Here is an 18,432-nt window from a genome sequence, read left to right on the forward strand (position 1 = left end):
ATATAATTTGCCTGAAGTAGGAATGCATTACAATGAAAGGGTAAATTGTGCTTAATCATGTGTTCCAAAGATGGCCAGAACATCATCCTACACGTTCTCCTTACAATCTGACGTTGATTCAACTTCTATCAAGAGAAGGAGTCTATGCTAACCTCCCCTTGAGCCTGAACAGACTTCTGACTATGGCAAAAATGACGCCGTGTGACTCCTGGGGCTACATCATAAAAGGCGCTGCCACACGAATAAGGATTTTGGTCAGCCCAAGCTGCTTCAGCATTCCTACTGTTTGGCTCCAGCCACTATGTGACCACAACCTAAAGAGAAACACCCCTCCCCCCGCCCCCGAAAAAAATAAAATGAAATAAAGAGAAACCCAAGCCAGCCAGAACTGCCCAGCTAAGCCCTTCCTAAATCCTGACCCACCAGAAGCTGCGAGCGATAATTTATTGAGGCAATAGTAATGGCAACAGTAATGCAACATTAACTGGAATACGGGGTGACAAATGCCAGAGGATGTATATAGATAGACCTTTACATCTGGGCCAGATTTCTCCCAAAGAAATCTGATCTGTAGCCTAGAGCAGTGGTCGCCAACTGGTGGTCCGCGGACCTCTGGTGGTCCATGAGGTCCGAAAGGTTGGCAACCGCCGGCCTAGAGGATATAAGCCAGACTGCAAGAATTCTGGGATGTTCTGAGATTCTCACCATTCAATATGCAAACTTACACCTAATCTATGCATCTTCCCATCCTCTCATGCACAGTCCCATCCATCCTTCCCCCTTCAAATCTAAGAGAAAACTCTACTAAGAGAAAACATTCTCTGATGGAACAGGAAAGGGGCAGTTGCTAGGTTGTTGAAAGTAAAGGCAGAATCTAAAGATCGAAGGACTTCCTATAGACTTCGGGTCAGCCCTCCGGGTCAGCCCTCCACGCCACACCTAAGCCTCGAAGAAGCCTGTCCTCCCTGAGGTCCTGCAGCTGCAATCCGCTTGCTTCTGACTGGCATCACTCTATCCTCTGGTTTCAGCTTTCTCGGTTCCTCCATGGTAATTACTATTTTACCTTAACCTATTTTCTCAGTTTCCAAAACATCAGTGACATCTTCAGACTGCTCTACTGTTTATAGTATCCCATTACTCCAGACCCGAAAACCTAATCTTTTCACTTCCCTTCCTATATGGTTTGTTTACGTCCTCTCAAATTTCATCTCTTTTCCATTTCTAATGCTCAGTTCAGCCTTCACGATCAAGTTTAGAATACTATAAAATCTTTAAAATGGCCGTCCTGACTCCATTCTCCCATACTCCAATCCCTCCTACAATGTCACAGAATACTTTTCTGCCCATCCTACGCTAGCACACACTAAGTGCTCAGCAAATATAACTACCAGTATTACCATCAAGTCATCAGATCAAGAATTTTATAAAGATGATCTCTTAATCCTCATATCAACCTTGTGAGAGAAATATTATCCCCACTTAACAAAGAAAATAATTCAACAATTATCTGTGGAACTGAACTATCTCTCATTTTCCTCTTGCCAAATAACCTCAATAATCCTACCCAGCTCTAAAATCTTATTTTCTATGATTCAAAGGTAAGAAACTGGAGACACTACATACAAAATTATACTAAACATAGGTTTTCAAGATCACAGACACTTGTTAATATTGGCATTTAACTTAACAAAGGAGTTTATTCCTTCGTTTGATTCCTGCATTCCTACTTCTTCCTTCTCTTAGATCAAGACACTGAAAGGACACTGGGCCGATATAAAGTGGGGGCAGGAGTGGAAGAAAAGGGGTGAAAACTAAACACGCCCAAAAGGAATGGAGTCACAATGACATTAATCTGTTTTAGCCACAATCACAAGGGAGGTTCTCGCGAATGATATTCAGAAACATGGTTCCCTTGATAAAAACGCAGATCCAGCGGTACTCACATACTATAGCTTCTCTACCAAGAAGTCTGAGCCACAGCTACACAGTTCAAAGCTAATAATGAGGACACGGCCACCTTGGTAAAACCAGCCTTCATACCACATCGGACACACTCTCCAAACCCACAGGAACTACATTAGACACGGGGGATAAAGCAGAAATAAAACATGGCCCACGCTTTCTTTTGGAGCATACCATCTAGTTGGCAAGAACATTAAACCCTGTGCAAGTTATTTAACTTCTCTATGTCTCGGTTTCCTTTTCAGTTGCTTCCTGGGGTTGCCCTATAACGCACTGATCACAGTGGCTAACACATAAAAATGCATAAATATTATCTATTATTATTAAATAACTGCTCAAATAATTCTTTGAATTATAATCTGACAAGGTGGCCTCTGGGTACCTGTGTGACTTGGCGGGCACAGTAAGAGGCCAATTACATTTCACTCTATGGCAGGGCTCCTCAAACTTTGTAAACAGGGGGCCAGTTCACTGTCCCTCACACCGTTGGAGGGCCGGACTATAGTTTAAAAAAAACTATGAACAAATTCCTATGCACACTGCATATATCGTATTTTGAAGTAAAAAAACAAAACGGGAACAAATACAATATTTGTATTTGCATGTGGCCCGCGGGCCGTAGTTTGAGGACCCCTGCTCTACGTTTTTGAAATTTAGTTGTTTTATACCAATGATACATTACCTATTAAACATTTTTAATTAAGAAATTTAGAATTTCACCCTAGCTGGTTTGACTCAGTGGATAGAGCATCAGCCTGCGGACTGAAGGGTCCTAGGTTCGATTCCTGGTCAGGGCACATGCCTGGGTTGTGGGCTCGATCCCCAGATCCCCAGTGTGGGGCGTGAAGGAGGCGGCCGATCAATGATTCTCTCTCATCATTGACGTTTCTATCTCTCTCTCCCTCTCCCTTCCTCTCTAAAATCAATAAAAATATTTTTTTTAAAAAAAAAAAAAAGAAAGTTAGAATTTCAATCTAAATAAGAGACAAGTACCTGAATCTCCATGATGCTTCCCTGGATAAGCTGTCATTCAGAAGCATAGAGAGCTCCCTGCAATGCCTGTTGCCACTGGGGAATCTGGCAGGCACCCTCAGGCGCTCAGGTGTCCCCATCTAGTCCATGCACATTTGAATACTGACCTTCTAAGCCCAAGAGGCCAGGCTTATAGTGCGCATCAGTCATGTCAACGAATTCTCTTCTATGTCAAACACTCAATTAATTAAAACCATGGCCAGTCCTTCCCACTATAAAGGGTTTACACAATTTCACAGTTATAATTCCAAACTACTATTTTGTTACCTTCCCCCAGAAAAGGTAAAACATCCAAACACTTTTTAATGAGAAAATTTACATTCTGAGCTAGATCTGCCTTAGCAACAAGTTATAAAGTCATGTCATCCTACTTATGTTCCCATGGATACAGTCATGAACAGTAACAGTGGCACGCTGTAAAAATCAAGAAAATAATCCCAAAAGAATCACATTCAAAACTTGGATAGAGCCCAGCCGGGCCTGGCTCAGTGGCTGAGCATCGACCCAGGAACCAGAAAGTCAGTGGTTCGATTCCTGGTCAGGGCACATGCCTGGGCTGCAGACTCAGCCCCCAGGAGGCAGCCAATTGATGATCCTATCTCATCGATGTTTCCATTTCTCTCTCCCTCTCCCTTCCTCTCTGAAATCAATTTTTAAAAAATTTTTTAAAAACACTTGTAAAGGAAAGATCAATGTGTAGTAGCTCTTCCTATTAAATCCACCTATAAGTCCCAAATAGCCTCCCATTAGAATCTCCACCCTTAGCCCTGGCTGGATAGCTCAGTTGGTTAGAGCATCATCCCGATACACAAAGATTGCGAGTTCGATCCCTGGTCAGGGCACATACAAGAATTACTGCATAAATAAGTGGAACAAATTGATGTTTCTTTATCTCTCTTTCTCTCTCTCTCTCTCTCTCTCTCTCTCTCTCTCTCTGTCTCATCAAGAAATTACATTTTTTTAATAAAAAAGAAAAGAATCTCTGCCTTTAAACCTATCCCCACTCAATGTTTCTAAAAACAAATATGAATAAGGCTTCAGCAACAAACTCTGAGTCCGAGTTAATAATGACCCTGGGCTATTTGTATGTGTGCTATTCCCAAAACTGATACACAGTTCTTTCTGATGTAGGAAATGTGTCAAATTGGCTTGAACAGAAGGTAGAAACCCATTCTATATTTTAAATCTGTAATCCAGATAAAGTTAAAAATTTGTATTGGTTTTTTAAACCAACACTTTAAAATATGTGTGTGTGTGTGTGTGTGTGTGTGTGTGTGTGTGTGTGTGTATATATATATATATATATATATATATATATATATATATATGATTGATTTTTAACAGAGAGGAAGGGAGAGGGACAGAGAGCTAGAAACATCGATGAGAGAGAAACATCGATCAGCTGCCTCCTGCACACTCCCCACTGGGGATGTGCCCGCAACCAAGGTACATGCCCCTGACCAGAATCGAGCCTGGGACCCTTGAGTCCGCAGGCCGACGCTCTATCCACTGAGCCAAACCAGTCAGGGCAAACCAACACTTTAAACCACTGACATCTGAAGTAAAAGAAGTATATAACCCAAAGTGTGGGAAAGACAATTATTTTTAATGTGGATATTTATTTCCAGAGTGTAAACACTATAAGAACTATCTTTTAACACTAAATTTTGATACACTGTGACAAGAGAAAATAAACATCCCCTCATTGTAATTTAAGGGCATTCTTCCTTTGTTCAACTTTTTCCTAAATTGTAAAACTTCTAACAGCACAAAATAAGGGCATAAACTATAGAGTAACAATCCCAGAAGTCATAAATAAAATGATAAATCTGTCTACATAAAATTTAAAACTTTTGAAGAGCCAAATAACCCATATATCATCAAAATTAAAACATTTACAAAATTTTCACCAAAGGGCTACTTTAATATACAAAGAGTTGTTATAAATTAATAAATAAAGTAAACAAAGGTCATAAATAGTCCGTATACAGAAAGAAAAAACAATGGTTCATAAATATATGAATAGATGCTTAAGTTCATTAGTTAAAAGGACTGATAATTACTCATAAAATAAGGACACTTTCAAAATCCACATAGAATGAAAAATAACTTCTGCAGAGGTAATTTGGTCATTTTTATCTAAATTTTTATCCAATTCCTCCATTGCTAGGAATCTACTCTACAGAAAAATTAACCCTAGCGGGCAGATGATTATATGCAGAAAGACAATCATGCAGTATTAGTAGTAATACAGAACATCACAAACAAGAAAATGTCCATCAGTAGGGTAAAATTATGGTTAAATCCATACCAACACTGTATGAAATCATGATGAAGAAATAGAGCTGCCTTTAACTCATTTCTACATATGTATAATATTCTAATAAATATATATAGCTTCAATATTTTCTTTTATCAGGAGACTTTAGAAATAATATATGGGAGAAAACTTTTAAATTTCCATGAGAAAAATTTAAAGAAATGGGACAGGGAAGAAAGACTTAGAAATTAGAAACAACAGAAGCCCATGAAGAAACCAGAGGCTTGACTACAAAGAGTTGTAACTAGTCCTGGCTGGTGTCGCCCCGTGGTTAGAGTGTCAGCCTGCATACCAAGGGTTGCTGGTTTGATCTCCGGTCAAGGGCACGTACCTGGGATGCAGGCTTTTGTTTTGTTTGTTTGTTTTCAATGTATTTTTTTTTTATTTCAGAGTGGAAGGGAAGGGGAGAGAGAGAACGAATCATGGATCAGCTGCCTCCTGTACTCCCCCGACTCCCACCCCCACCCCAATCCCTGCCCCACTGGGAATCAAGCCCGAAACCCAGGCATGTGACCTGATGGGAAACTGAACCGTGACCTCCTGGTTCATAGGTCGATGCTCAACCACTGAGCCACACCAGCCGGGGGGCCTGGGTTGCAAGTTTGAACCCTGTCCTGGGTTGGGGCACATGCAGGAGGCAACGAGTCAATGTTTTTCTCTCTCTCTCCTCCTCCTCCCTCCCTCCCACCCACTCTCTTTAAAAATCAATGGGAAAATATTCTTGGTTGAGGATTAACAAAAAAAAAGTGCCATTTGCAACAGCATGGACGGAACTGGAGAGCATTATGCTAAGTGAAATAAGCCAGTCAGAGAAAGATAAATGCCACATGATCTCACTCATTTGTGGAATATAGAGAACAACATAGACTGATGAACAGGGACAGCTCCAAAGACAGAGAAACAGCAATCAGACTATCAATCTCCAGAGGGAAAGTAGGGGAGGGTGGAGGTAAGGGGAAGAGATCAACTAAAGGACCTGTATGCGTGCATATAAGCCAAACCAATGGACATGGTCAACAGGGGGATGAAAGCATGAGTGGGGGGGGGGGGGGGAGGTTGGGGGTCAATTACGGGGGGATGAGGACACACTTGTAATACCTTAACAAATAAAGAAATTAAAGATTTTAAAAAAAAGTAACTGAACAATTTAGAAGGCAAGCGATCTAGCCCTAGCTGGTTTGACTCAGTGGACAGAATGCAGGCCTACGGACTGAAGGATCCCAGGTTCAATTCCCATCAAGGGCACATGCCTGGGTTATGGGCTCAATCCCAAGTAGAGGGCGTGCAGGAGGCAGCTGATCAATAATTCTCTCATCATTGATGTTTCCATCTCCCTCTTCTTCCTTTATCTCTGAAATCAATAAAAATATATCCTATATAATAAAAGCCTAATATGTTAAGTGTCCAACTGTTCATTTGACAGCTCGACCAGTCGCTATGATGCACTCTGACCACCAGGGGACAGATGCTCTGACCAGTAGGTTAGCTTGCTGCTGGGGTCCAGCTGATTGGGACTGAGCGAGACAGCCAGGCATGCCCTGGAGCCCTCCTGCAGTCCCTCCCCAGCCCTGATTGTGCACCGGTGGGGTCCCTCGGCCTGGCCTGCACCCTCTCGCAATCTAGGACCCTTTGGGGGATGCAGGACAACTAGTTTTGGCCTGATCCCTGCAGGCCAGGCTGAGGGACCCACAGGTGCATGAATCCGTGCACTGGGCCTCTAGTTTTAAAATAAATAAATAAGTAAAAAATAAAAGGCAAGTGATCTTGAGAATTCATATGTGTAACATGACCAAGTGTTAATACCTCTAACTGATAAGAAACCATAAAAACCCTATTCAATGGGGAAAGGACATAAAGACATTTCATAACACAACACACAAAATTTTCTACCTCTGTGGAAACGGGAAAAATACTCATTAAATACGGCAACCTTTTGCTTATTAAATTAGCTATCTGTCGAGTGGAAGCTGGAGCATACAGCAAAACAGTGTACAGCACTGAACTGCTGGATAACCTGGACATGTCTTCTGGAAATCAATCTGGCAACAGATCTAAAGATTTTCAAAATGTTCATACATGCACTACCCGGTGAGGCTCAGTGGATAGTGTCGGCCTGCGGACTAAAGGGTTCCAGGTTCAATTCTGGCCAAAGGCACATGCCCGGGTTTCAGGCTAGACCCCCCCCCCCCGTTGGGGGCGTGCAGGAGGCAGCCAATTAATGATTCATTATTGACGTTTCTATCTCTCTCCCTTCCTCTCTGAAGTCAATAAAAATATGTATATTAAAAAAATGTTCATGCATAAGACCCAGTAATTTCCCTTTGGGGGCTCTGGAAATAATCCCCAATATAGGAGAGTATTATAAACATGGAAATTCACCTCAAATTACTTATGAGGGGGGAAAAATTTTTTTTATTGATTTTAGAGAGGGAGGATGAGAGAGGGATAGAAACATCAATGATGAGAGAGAATCATGGATTGACTGAAATAAAAAATATTATACAGAGACCCAACAGCAGACTAGAGGATCCCAAGAATCAAGTCAAAGATTTGAAATACGAAGAAGCAAAAAGCACCCAACCGGAAAAACAAAAAGAAAAAAGAATCCGAAAATACGAAGATAGTGTGAGGAGCCTCTGGGACAACTTCTGTACCAGCATCCGAATTATAGGGGTGCCAGAAGAAGAGAGAGAGCAAGATATTGAAAACCTATTTGAAGAAATAATGACAGAAAACTTCCCCTACCTGGTGAAAGAAATAGACTTACAAGTCCAGGATGTGCAGAGAACCCCAAACAAAAGGAATCCAAAGAGGACCACACCAAGACACATCATAATTAAAATGCCAAGAGCAAAACACAAGGAGAGAGTCTTAAAAGCAGCAAGAGAAAAACAGTCAGTTACCTACAAGGGAATACCCATACGACTGTCAGCTGATTTCTCAACAGAAACTATGCAGGCCAGAAGGGAATGCCAAGAAATATTCAAAATGATGAATAGCAAGAACCTACAACCAAGATTACTTTACCCAGCAAAGCTATCATTCAGAACGGAAGGTCAGATAAAGAGCTTCACAGATAAGGAAAAGCTAAAGGAGTTCATCACCACCAAACCAGTATTATATGAAATGCTGAAAGGTATCCTTTAAGAAGATAATTTGATGAACAGAATAAACTGGTGAATATAATTGAATCAGGGACATAGAAAGGGAGTGGTCTGACAATTCTCAGGGGGGAAGGGGTGTGGAGGGTGCGGGAAGAGACTGGACAAAAATCATACACCTATGGATGAGGACAGTGGCAGGGGTAAGGGCAGTAGGTGGGGTGGGAACTGGGTGGAGGGGAGCTATGGGGGGAAAAAAGAGGAACAACTGTAATAATCTGTGACTCAAGATTTAATCTGTGAACAGTAAAGATTTAATTTTTTAAAAAAAAAAGTAGAGAAAGTCCAATAGTCATCCTGATTTCCAGGGGCAATGAAGCCCCTCCCCTTCCCTAGAAGTAGATAAACGACCATCTATGAAGGTAGCCTTCCTCCCTACAAAGGTAACCAATGTCAGGCTGCTGCTCCACTTAAAATCCTATCCTATATAATGAAAGGCTAATATGCTAAGTGTCCAGTCATCCATTCAACCAATCAAAGCGTAATATGCTAATGATATGCCAAGGCCACTCAACCACTTGCTATGACATGCACTGACCACCAGGGGGCAAACAGTCAACTGGTAGGTTAGCTTGCTTCTGGGGTCCAGCAGATCAGGCCTGGGAAAGACAGGCCGGACACACCCTGGAGCCCTCCCGCTGTCCCTCCCCAGCTGGCCAACCTCCCCCGTCCCTCCCCAGCCCCGATCGTGCACTGGTGGGGGTCCCTCAGCCTGGCCTGCACCTTCTCGAAATCTGGGACCCCTTGGGGGATGTTGGAGAGCCAGTTTCGGCCCATCCCGCAGGCCAGGCCGAGGGACTGTAGTGTAATATAAAGCACCTGCGGCGGTGCCAGACCTGTGCGGAATGTTTGGTCTAAACTCCCTGAGATCACCCTGCCCCTGGGTGACAGAGCATGGGCTGCAGCAGACCACACTCACACTAGCAACTTGTTCAGCCCAAGAGAGATCTCGCAGCGATTCAAACCTGCAGACACTTGGTGTAGAGAGCTGTTTTGTTTTCCCTAGTCAGGATTCATCAAGAGGCTAGTACACTGCATTCAAGCCAAGAATTTTCACTGACACCTTCCCTCACCAACCGGGCAAGATAGAGCCCTGCAACGGGCAGCCCCTCCACGGCACCTCATCGCCCCCTTGAAAAGCTTGTGGGGGACCCATGGGCCTTCGTCCTGGTGCCTGAAGCACAATCACGTGCAGTACACGTATGAGGGAGACAGCTGGAGGAACCTCACATCAAAATGGGATCTTCAGGGTCATGGCTCAGAAATCCACCTTTCCTTCGGTAGAAAAGCAGTATGCGTGACTTTAGTTTTCCTTTCTTAATGTTTATTGTTAAAAGTGTTACATATGTCCCCTCCTTCCCCCGCCTGGCCTCTTCTAGCCTACCCTTACCGTTTTCTTTTACAGTCAATTTTTCAAGATTTAATATTCTACTGAGAACAAATTCCACTTTGGATTACAAACTAGCTTTCCTTCAAAGTATAGAGTAAAAAACACTTTACCCCATAAAGTGCTCTGGATCCCACCTGGTCCAGATCCCACCTGCTGTGACAGCCGTTCCAGCTCCGCGCCTGCCTGCGGGGACCCGTGCCTGCTTTCCACAGGCTGAAGGGAACTTGCGAGCTGGAGGCACCTTTGAACTGCAGAATGGAGCTGCGTCTTAGGAGATTAGGCTCCGAGTTACCATCGAGTAGGTGAAAATGGCACAGATTCCAAATCAACCTAGAAAAGCACCTCAGGAAAACTGCCCACTGGAGACCAACAACAAATTCATCTCATAGGCTCAAAGCCAGTTTTCCTCCACTGTCCAGTAACCCCTCCCGAGCTGTCGAGCACTCAGAGTTGTTGGGTTGTGCACAGAAGTCATGTTCAATTTAAAACCTGGGAACAATGCTTAACACAGTCATATTTTCACACTGGGAATCAAAGTAACACCCATCTCTCACTTCCTCCAGGGCACAAGTATGAGAGTGAGGACCATGACCCTCTGTCTAGCTTAGTCCTGGGGAGTTCCAGTGTACCCCTGTCAAACCGGCATAATGTTTAATAGGCCCCTGTTCCCTCTTAAAAGTAGTCTGGACTAGCCTACTACCAATGAACTCACTCCCACGCCCTGTAGTCAACTCGCAACAAATCTGGGCTGGGCTGTGACTCATGTTAACCAAGGAAATGTCAGAGAGATAATGTGCCAGTTCTGGGCCTACACTGTGAAAGGACTAGCAATTCTGCTTCCTCCTGCTTGGAATGCTTGCTTTGGGGAGCCCTGAGCCACTGTGTGAGGACTCTAACTCCCCAATGGAGACCGCTGCCACCGGAAGAGACTAGGCCCTGAGACTACAGGGGGAGAAATAGGCCCAGCTGCCCCAGCATCTCAGTGCAGCCCCCAGATGACCCTTCCAGACCACAGCCAATGACTCCCAGAAAGCCCAGCGGAATGGCTCTCCAGCTGAACAAGAAACATGGAATAACTGTTGTCATTTTAAGACATGAAACCCAAGTGCTTTGCTATACTTTCCTCTGTGAGAGGAAGGGCTCCTGTAACTTCATGGGAGAGCTCAGAGGTGGTGGGGTTGGTGGAGAACTTGTCACAAAGGGCAAGTCCTCTGCAGTGGCCATCCCCACACTCTCTAACCTTCTGGACAAAGAATGGGCCTCGGTCCGCCGCAGGCACCTACCAGGTCTGACCTAGGAAGACATGCGGAGGCTACCGCTGAGCAAGGCTTGTGGTTTAGTTATTTTTGCACTGATTTTAAACAGGATTCCTCATTTTGCGAGGTTGCTTTGTATTGAGGATATGCTAGGCAGCCGCTTTAAGTATTTAACACTATTATATGGGGTTAAACAGCCTGCCCAAAACTCCTAAGTTCCTGCATGACACAAAACAGATGACCTCTCTATATCTAGGTGGCATATCATGTAAAAATAGTCAAGAGTATAGGATCGAGATTAAGTTATCCCAAGTTGGGTTCTGCCACTTACCAACTGAGACCTCAGGCAAGTTGTTTAAGCTCTCTAAATCTCAGTTTCACAGTCTGTACAATGGGGATGATGCCTCTTGTGTTGTAGGATTGTTATGAGGATTAAATAAGATCATCTTTGTAAAGCTCTTCAGCACAGAGCAGGTACGTGTACACACACACACACACACACACACAGAGCCAGAAGGAAAGGAGGTGAGGTGGCTGACAAGGCACCTTCAGAACTATAAAACGCCTATCTATAAAAAACATATAACAAGCATCTGTAAGCCAATAAAGGTATTCACTGATGAGAGTTGCAGGCTAGAAACCTATAGTTTATAAACTCCATGGGAAGAGTTCCTGTCCATGTTTTTAAACAATCAGAAAGTTGTTACTGAGAGACACATTGTCACCAGGCACTATTCTGGAAGCTGGGGTATAAAAGGCAACAAAATTAAAAGCCCTCACCTCACAGAGCTTACCTTCTAGCTGGAGAAGTTAAACAAGATCAATAAGGAAGTATGTTGGCTAATGATAAGAGTCAGTGAGAAAAAAAAATGAAGTGAGGAAGGGAACAGGAAACACCAGGGATGCAGCTGAAATTTTTAGATAGATTGACCCTAAAAATCCTCACTGCGCACGTGACATTTCACCACCGAGGGAGAGAAGACAGACCATGAGCCGGTGTGAGAGGAGAGGCGCACAGAACAAGCACTGCAGGCAGAAGAAACGGGCATCTCCCTGGTCAAGACCAGCAAGCAGATCCCTGTGACGCGAGTGGAAACGGGGAGGCGGCTGGAGCTAAGGTCAGGGGTCACAGGGACCAGATCTTGCTGGAACGAAACGCATTTTGTTCGAGATGTCACAGGAAGACAGGGCTTTGTGATGGTATGCGTCAACATGACCAAGTCACACAGCATGACAGTGTGCCGAGATCCCGTCAAATATCCTGAGTGCTCCTGTGCGTGTTTCTGGGTGAGATTAACATTTGAATTGGGAGACGGAGTAAAATAAATTGCCCCCCATCATGTGGGTGGCCCCCATCCTATCGGCTGGAACAGGGCACCTCCTAGTCCACGGGCCTTTGGCCATGGACTAGCATCACACCATCACCTCTTGGCATCTCCAGCTTACTGCCTGCACGTCTTGGGGCTGCTCAGCCTCCAGTCACATGAGCCAAACCTCCTATAATATGTGCACATGTATGTGTGTGTTATGTGTATATGGATGTATATCAGTTCTGTTTCCCTGGAGAACTGTGTCTAGCCAGTTCTCAGGAGGAGTGACTTACTGGGTCTCTTGGGGTAAATAGGTCGAGTAAGGTGAGGACTTCCAGCTGACCACTGGTTTAGCAATATGGGGTCACTGGTGACCTTATGAAAGATTCCGGAGAAGCAGGGGGCAAAGCCTGAGGGGCATGTGTTCAAGAGAGAAAAGAAATAGAAAGCAGGATATAGACAGTTACCAAGAGGGATTTTTAAAACAAGGGAGAAATAACAGCCTATTTATATGCTGTTGAGAATACAACAGAGAAGAAAAGTTCAATGAGACAAATAAAGGGTGAAAGAGTGATATCTTTGAGTAGACAGAAGGCAACAGGGTCTAATGCGCATGCAGAGTCGGCCTCAGCTGGAAGCATAAACAGCTACAGGAGATCAGGCAGAGGATTAGGCACAGAAGTAGAAGGGGCGCGGAGGTGGGGAGGGGGCGCAGAGGTGGGAAGGGGGCGCGGAGGTGGGAAGGGGGCGTGGATGGCAGCGGGAGCCTGTGGAAGTTTCCTCCCAATTGCTGCCATGTCCCCCAGTGAAATAAAGGATGTGGAGAGAAGAACTGAAGGTTTAAAGTGAGATATTTAAATGCTGTCAAGGTGAATAAGTGCAGCAGTGAAACAGAATGTGGTAGATGGGCCACCTGACTTTGGTGATCACCACTTTACAGTCAGCATGGTTTCTCCAGCCACAGTCAGCTGTACACATGCCAGTCGAGGCAAAGACTAAGCAAAGGCTGGATTAACAGGCTGTAACAGATGCAGTCCATGCACCTCCCCCAAATCCACTCAACTTGCCTGCTGCTCTGCTGCCCAGCTGGAGCAGCCCCCCAAGGCCTAGCACAAGCTCGCGAGCCCGCATGATCATAAGCCCAGCCCACCACATGTGCCTCCTCTCCTGTGCCACCAGCTGTCTCTGCCTCCCCCAGGGGAGAAGGCTGGGCTCTGGGGGCCTTCCTTGTGCCCACTATGGCAGAAGCCACAGCAGCTCCAATGCTCAAATTCAGCTGCTTCTCCAGCAGCTGCCTAGAGAGGCCAAGTGACAAACCCCAAAGCACAGAAAAGTTAAGACTGTGGGCACCTTTGACCCTTAAGCGACAGGAAGTGGGAAGGAACCAACAAATTTCTCAGCTGTCCCCCTCACATACCTCCCCCGGGGAGTGTCCTGGAATTATTATATGCTGCTGGTAGGAATGTATAATTTGGGAGTTTACAGCTTCTTAAAAAATTAAGCATACAACTACTATATGATTCTATTCCTGAGTATTTACTCAAGAGAAAAGGAAATGTATGGTCACGCAAAGATTGTACAGAGATATTCATAGCAGCTTTATTTGTTGTAACCAGACAATAGAAATAACCCTAATATCCAACAAGAGGTAAATGAATAAAAAAAATTCTGGTGTACCCATACATTGTAACACTCTGCTCAGCAACAAAAAGGGAAAATCAATTGATACATGTACAGTGAAGGGAGTCTCAAAATAACTATACTAAATGAAAGAAGCCAGACAAGTAGTACATAATTTAAGATTCTGTTTATATAAAGCTCTAGAGACAACACAAACTAATCTATAGCGAGAGGAAGCAGATAGATCAGTGGCTGCTTGGGAGGAGCATGTAGGAGGAATTACAAAAGGACACGAGAAAACTTTTTGGAGTGATGGATATATTCAGTATTTTATAGTGATAATTTCACAGGTGTCAAAACTAATCTTCTGTAACAATAAAAGTGTAATATGCTAATTAGACCGGACGTCCTTCCTGACGACCTTCAGGACAAAGCCGGGGCTATGAGGGAAGCCTGGGTCCCGGGTGCCTGCCGGCGGCCAGAGAGAAGCTGGTGCCGGCAGCTGGGGGAAGGAAGGCCTACTCTTGCATGAATTTCGTGCATTGGGCCTCTAGTCAAACTATAAACTTTAAATATGACAGTCTATTGAATGTCAATTATACCTCAACAAAGCTTTCTTTTAATGCAACATATGAATCATGTTTGAATCCTGATCTAAACAAACCAACTATTTAAAAATAGCAGACTGGAGCCCGGCCAGCATAGTTCAGTGGTTAAGCATCAACCTATGAACCGGGAGGTCACATTCGATACCGGTCGGGGCACATGCCCGGTTTGCGGGCTCGTTCCTGAGTAAGGGGTGTGCCGGAGGCAGCCAATCCATGATTCTCTCTCATCACTAATGTTTCTCTCTGCCTCTCCCTTCCTCCCTCTGACATCAATATAAATATATTTAAAACATTTTTTTAAATTAATAAAAAGTTGACTGGAGTATTAATTACACTAGGGCAGAGGTCGGCAAACCGTGGCTCGCGAGCCACATGCGGCTCTTTGGCCTCTTGAGTGTGGCTCTTCCACAAAATACCACCTGCGGGCGCACACGTACAGTGCGATTGAAACTTCGTGGCCCATGCGCAGAAGTCGGTTTTCCGCCTGGGCGAGTCTATTTTGAAGAAGTGGCGTTAGAAGAAGTGGGGGGTGGCCATAGAGAGAGGATGAACGGAAGGAGATGGACGGAACAAGTGTGCAAGACGAGTGTGGATGGGAGAGTTGGAAGGGGTCGACCTCAGCGAACGTACCTCAATCAGATTGAGGACGTTTTTAGCAAAGGCCAGCTTAGGAGTACCCTAATTAAGTTAATAACAATGTACCTACCTATATAGTTTAAGTTTAAAAAATTTGGCTCTCAAAAGAAATTTCAATTGTTGTACTGTTGATATTTGGCTCTGCTGACTAATGAGTTTGCCAACCACTGGGCTAGGGGATAAATATTAACTTTATTTATTTATTTTATGGAGCGCTTCACGAATATGCGTGTCATCCTTGCCAGGGGCCATGCTAATCTTCTCTGCACCATGCCAATTTTAATGTACATGCTACCAAAGCAAGCACAATATTACTTTTATTTAACTGTGATGTTTGTGCTTAGATTTTTTGTTAATGTTCATTTTTATATAAGACTTTATTTTTTAGAGCAATTTCAGGTTTATAGCAAAATTGAGTAAGGCAGAAAGATTTCCCATATATCCTCTGCCCCAGACATGGACAGTCTCACTCATTACCAACACCCCTCACCAGAATGCAACATTTCTCACAAATGAGGAACCTACACTGATACATCATAATCACACAAAGCCTACAGCATACAGTAGCATTCACTTTTGGTGTTGCACATGCTATGGGTTTGGACAAATAAATAATGCCATGTATCCCATCACTATAGCATCCATCCATCATTCAGAGTATTTTCATTGCCCTCAAATTCCTCTGTGTTCCACCCATACATCCCTTCCTCCTACTCTAAACCCTGGCAACCACTGATCTTTTCACTGCCCACATAGTTTTGCCTTTTTCAGAATGTCATATAGCTGGAATCATACAGTATGTAGCTAGATTGTTAAGTCGTATACTTAGAGATGGATAGGTAGGTATCAAGATAATCCTCATGGAGAAGGTAACATCTGAGCAAAGATTTGAAAGAAGTGAAGGAGACAGTCAGAAAAGTAATGCAAGACCAGGCCAGCAGGGGAGGGCAGTTGGGGGAGACCAGGCTAGCAGAGGAGGGCAGTTGGGGGCAACTGAGCCAGCAGGGGAGCAGGTAGGCATTGATCAGGCTGGCAGGGGAGTGGTTAGGGGGTGATCAGGCTGGCAGGCAAAAGCAGTTAGGGGCAATCAGGCAGGCAAGCGGTTGGGAGCCAGCAGTCCCGGATTGTGAGAGGGATGTCCGACTGCCGGTTTAGGCCCGATCCCCTGAGGGGTCCCAGATTGGAGAGGGTGCATGAGTTTTGTGCACCGGGCCTCTAATATCCTATAACAGGAAAATCTGTGTTCTTAAATCACCAGCAGTATACGCACCATTTCCTCACATGAGTTCCTAAAAACACGTACAAAACTGGAATATGTTGCCTGGCCAGCATGGCTCAGGGACTGAGCATCTACCTATGAACCAGGAGGCTGAGGTTCAATTCCAGGTCAGGGCACATGCCCAGGTTGGGGGGGGAGGGGGGGGGCAGCCAGTCAATGCTTCTCTCTCCTTGCTGATGTTTTTGTTTCTCTCCCTCTCCCTTTCTCTCTCTGAAATCAATAATATTTTTTTAAAAAGCAAGGCAACAGACATGTATTAAGGGTAATTATGTTCCTGAAAAGCTAAAAACTGTAAAACAATTACATCGCGTCTTGCTTTTCCAGGGTATAGTTCCAATTTCATACACGTTCTTAAACTGCTTTTTTTTCCCCTTCACAATTAAACAGTCAACCAACAAATGTGTCCAACAGAGGTAGAAACAGCATGCTTTTAGAATGTTGAATTAATTATTGTTAGCTCTGTCTCAACTGCATTAAAGTCTGTAGAACCTACACTTCCCTTTGCCACTGCCACTTGCTCTTAATAAGGCAGAAAAGTGTCATTTTAAAATTTTTTACATCAATAAGACTCTTACTTTAAAAATTATCTAGAAACTCAACAGGCAAGACTAAATAAAAGCTCAGCTATTCTAGTTTACACCTGCTTTAGCAGGGTAAGGGGCCTGCATCCCCACACCTGACCTCTCAGCTCTGCTGACAGTGGTGTGCAAAAAACGGCAACGCCATGGAAACGGACCTGTTGCTAAGCAAGCAGAACACCAAGCAAGGCTCAAAACCATAGTCCACCAGTTGATATATAAAACTCTGATTCAGTTAGAGCATCAATATATGGCATATAAAAAGCGCCAGATGTTCAAAAATAAAAAGGCATCTAGCTGAAAATGACTAGAAAATAACAGAAATTTCTATAAGAAATACTTCAACAGGAAATACATACACATTCAAACACACAAATACTCATTTTACTACACTGCAGCAAGATGGAGGTCCAAGGCAGTCCAAGAATGAGACATTTCCATTAAATTACACTTTTCGCAGAAGTACATTAATTAGAAGTAATAATTTTTAAATAATTTACTTTTTAAAGAATAGTTAATTAATTTTTTAAATACTATCCTTCTTTGGAAAATTCTAGGCTAAAATTATCAGATTTCAATGAGTGGGGTAGATCAGACTGAGCACTGCATCACAAATACTGAAATGATCAGTGGCTATATAAAAACACAAAATGTGCCCTAGCCGGTTTGGCTCAGTGGATAGTGTCGGCCTGTGAACTGAAAGGTCCCAGGTTCGATTCAGGTCCAAGGGCACATGCCCGGGTTGTGGATCCAGAGTGGGGGGCTTGTAGGAGGCAGCCGGTAAATGATTCTCTCTCATCATTGATGTTTCCATCTCTCTCTCCCTCTTCCTTCCTTTCTGAAATAAATAAAAATAGATTTTAAAAAAAAAACAGCCGAAACCGGTTTGGCTCAGTGGATGGAGCGTCAGCCTGCAGACTGAAGGGTCCCAGGTTCGATTCCGGTCAGGGGCATGTACCCTTGGTTGCGGGCACATCCCCAGTAGGAGATGTGCAGGAGGCAGCTGATTGATGTTTCTCTCATCGATGTTTCTAACTCTCTATCTCTCTCCCTTCCTCTCTGTAAAAAATCAATAAAATATATTTTAAAAAACCCACATAAAATGTGAGCCTTGGCTGGAGTGGTTCAGTGGTTAGAGCATCACCCCAGGAACCGAAGGGTCAAGGATTCGATTACAGATCAAGGGCACGTACCTGGGTTGCAGGCTCAATCCCCAGCCCCAGGTGGTGTGCATGAGGGAAGCAACCAGTCAATGTGTCTCTCCCCTTCTCTCTCCTTCT

At 44.0% G+C, this 18,432-nt stretch overlaps 1 protein-coding gene and 1 non-coding gene across 7 annotated transcripts in view; both read right to left on the reverse strand.

Moving 5' to 3' along the window:
• Positions 1-18,432, reverse strand: part of RCOR1 (REST corepressor 1) — a 100,437-nt gene that overhangs the window by 73,590 nt on the left and 8,415 nt on the right. The gene's annotated exons all lie outside the window — the stretch shown is intronic.
• Positions 15,497-15,602, reverse strand: LOC132224041 (U6 spliceosomal RNA). Its single transcript, XR_009450582.1, has one exon. It is a non-coding gene; the product is annotated as a U6 spliceosomal RNA (small nuclear RNA).

Source organism: Myotis daubentonii, chromosome 1 (genome assembly GCF_963259705.1).
Source record: "Myotis daubentonii chromosome 1, mMyoDau2.1, whole genome shotgun sequence".
Taxonomy (NCBI): Eukaryota; Metazoa; Chordata; class Mammalia; order Chiroptera; family Vespertilionidae; genus Myotis; species Myotis daubentonii.